Source organism: Sander lucioperca, chromosome 3 (genome assembly GCF_008315115.2).
Source record: "Sander lucioperca isolate FBNREF2018 chromosome 3, SLUC_FBN_1.2, whole genome shotgun sequence".
Lineage (NCBI taxonomy): Eukaryota > Metazoa > Chordata > Actinopteri > Perciformes > Percidae > Sander > Sander lucioperca.
Genome location: NC_050175.1, coordinates 8,973,289 through 8,976,908, shown reverse-complemented (window position 1 = coordinate 8,976,908; position 3,620 = coordinate 8,973,289).

Genomic DNA, 3,620 nt, shown 5'->3' with positions numbered 1-3,620 from the left:
TTAAAGCATCCATCTATCTATTAGCTATACCCATTTATACTTTAGAGGGTTACGGGAGGCTTTGGGCGAGGGGCAGGGTACACGGTCGTCAACTATTCAGACAGACGAAACGCTCAGGCGTTCTGTACGTCTGTACTTCCTTGTTCTCTTTGCTTTTATTGCAAACTAGCTACATTTCCAACAGTGAAAATGGCATGGTTTCAGTTCTGATCCAAAATGGAATGGGTTCTTCCCAGGATCCTGCTACACCCTTCCAGCATGTTTCATTAAAATTGGGCCAGTAGTTTTTAATTTTCCTGCTGACAGACCAACAAATGAAGTAACCACCGATTGACAATAGTGGTTTTGAGTAAAATGTTTTGACAACTATTGGATAGATTGCCATGCAATTTGGTTTAGACATTCATGTTGTAAATGCTATTAACAGTGTGCATGGAAATGTGTAAACTTGGTTAAAATCAATACGTATTTGCTATTAAAGCCAAACATGCATTTCAACATTTGCTTTCCACCAATAGAACCTCAGACAATATTTTTCTAATAAAGCAGGATTTCTTTCTAAGTATAAAAGTTAAAACTTGTACAAGATAAATGATAATCATTAATTTGATCTGTATGGTACGGTGGCCGACAGGGGCAAACGCCCTGCAACTTAAGAAAACGCACGCAAATAGACAAAACACAAGCAAATTAAGAAAACAACTTCATTAATTTGACAACACATGTGCAGCATTCAGCAAACGCGCTGCAAATGCACACAACACAACCAAATACATAAACGCACTGCAAATAAAAAACGATGCAAAAAGAAAAGCACGCAAACCCCAAAAAAAGAAGCGACGCAAAAAGAAAAACCACTTCATTAATTTGACAACGCATGCACAGCATTCAGCAAACGCACTGCAAATGCACACAACACAACCAAATACATAAACACACTGCAAATACACACAACCAAATATGAAAAATGTGAAACGATGCAAAAAGAAAAGCAAGCAAACCCAGAAAATGCAACAAAAAAACGCAGCATCCAGATTACACAACGGAAGTGACTGACTGAGTCTATGTTTGAGATATGTTTTCTCTCGTTTGGTGGGTGTGTCTCGGCTCAGGTCACAAGTGATACTCAATCAGCAGAGATGTCTGTAAACTCGTGGTAATAAAATATTTAAAATGAGAGGGTTGAGGCCTCCTCAACAACAAAATAAGTGAAAATCAATCTGTATTCATATTGTGGAGCAATTCGCTCTTGAAATACAAAAAACAGACAGGATTTCTAGTCCCTCCCTGTTTAGTAAACCAGCCAATTTACCGTGGGATTTATCAAACTGAATAAATCCCGCCCGCACATATAAACACAAAACTGCTTTGCTAACTCCATCGTGTTGTAACTAAGACATCTGCTGAAAAAGTTATTGTATTCATTAGTATGATTGCCGTACTGTTTAGTTCACAAACATCCAAAACACCAAAGTACGAAGACGTAGTGGACCAGACGCAAGCTTTTATTTTGAAAAACCGAAGCTCGGGGACGGCACCAGCCGGGAGGACATGAGACGGGAGCATAGACTGTATATTATTGATATGTTATGTTATTAATAATAATAATAATAATATGAATTTAATATACAGTCTATGGAGTTCTCTAGGCTGCAGCCATACCCGACTCTAATAAAAAGGCAGAGCGCTCTCTCCCCGTGAGGTCGAAAATCCAGCTGTTCCACTTAGCTGCTCCCTCTAGAGGTCTGGAGAACTTCCGTTGTGTAATCTGGATGCTGCGTTTTTTTTTTTGTTGCATTTGTTTTCTGGGTTTGCGTGCTTTTCTTTTTGCATCGTTTCATATTTGCAGCGCGTTTATGTATTTGGTTGTGTTGTGTGCATTTGCAGCGCGTTTGCTGAATGCTGCGCATGTGTTGTCAAATTAATGAAGTTGTTTTCTTAATTTGCTTGTGTTTTGACTATTTGCGTGTGTTTTCTTAAGTTGCAGGGCGTTTGCCCCTGTCGGCCACCGTAGTATGGTGTTTTTCACACAAAACATTTACCTGAAAATGGCAACTCAAAACCATGTCTTACCCTGGACAAACAAAAACACATTCCTTCTTTGATCCTTGTGTACCAAAGGAAAATCGCTGCCATTCAGGATACAAAACTACCAATTACATTTGCAACGCCTGTGGCTTTTCAAATATTTGTTCTCCTCTTTACAACCCTATTTAGGATTTTTGAAAGCAATCAACATCAGTGCATACTTCCAGCAAAAGGATTTGTATATTATAATAAATGACTAAACTAAACAACTAAACAAATAATATCAAAGGGGTCCTCAAAATATAGGTCCTATAAATCATGCTTTATATTGCAGTACATAAAGCGCTGCTTTCAGTTTACGGTTGCAGTGGTAGATCATTACCATGCTACATTGCAATAGTATTTATGGTATTTACAGTTATTTGGCTGTTTCATTCCAGTTAGTTCCTCTCTTGCCTCCTGAAACCATTAAGTGTTTCCCTCCTTATAATTAGTGCAAAACTGAAGATGTGTTTCGATCCAAACTTTCATTTTAAAAGCATATTTAGGACGGAGCGCCACTTTTAAGATGTACCGTATTTTTGTTTTTCGGTCAAATGGCCTTTTGAATGGGAGTAATAGGGGCACTTTTATGCTAGCCTCAAAATAGCTATTTTTAAAACACTAAGAAGGCTCGACACAACATGAAACTTTGCTCAAAGTATCACCAGGGGCTCTACATCTTAACTACACTGGTGCACAAGGGATATACTAAATCTGTGGCTACTTGTTTTGATATCGACTCGTTTTGACTGCCGAGGTGGTAGCGGCCGGAAACAACGAGCTACAGTGAGTTGTTCAAAACCTTTCTTTTTAGTAAACTCTGGGTACACAAACAATGTTGTCAATGCTTTCGTTAAGGTGTAGAGACCCTGGTGTCTAATATAGTCTAATAGTGTTGGTTTCATTTGACCATTATGATGCTAGTAGCAACTATTATTGGCAATGTTCCTTAAAGGTGCACTATGAGTTCCTGCATGGTTTCAGCACGATTTCATTTTTGTCTCAAATCGTAGGCATCTCTCCTTGATACGTTAGCTGCCTGCCCCCTGAATACACTGTGAAAAAGCCCGGTCTCGGGAGACAACACAGGGGTCGCAAACGTCAAACACTAGGGGCATAGGCTGTGCACCAAAATACAACCAAACCACATTCCAGCCAATCACCGACAAGATGGTTGGGGAGGGGGTGGGGGTTAGTGACAGTTAAGCGTGAATTATACTGGCCGCAGCCCAGCTGGCACGCGCAAATGTGACGTCATGGAATCGCCGTAACTATTTATTCCCGCGCTGGTGGTCGCGACACTAGTTGCAGTCTTCTCCTGAACAGAGGTGGCGCTAATCAGGAAAGGCTACCGACTTTGCTCTTTCTTCGGACTAGAAGAAGAAGAAAAAGATAAACAACGGCAGAACTGGCAGTAGCATTGACGTCAATGCTTCGATTTGATTCAATGACCTGCTTGGTCGGATCAAGCCTTTCATTCACCATAAAAAAAAAAAGTAAAGTTTACAAAAGAGACTTGCAGTCACTCTGACAGTCCTGGCATCAGGTTG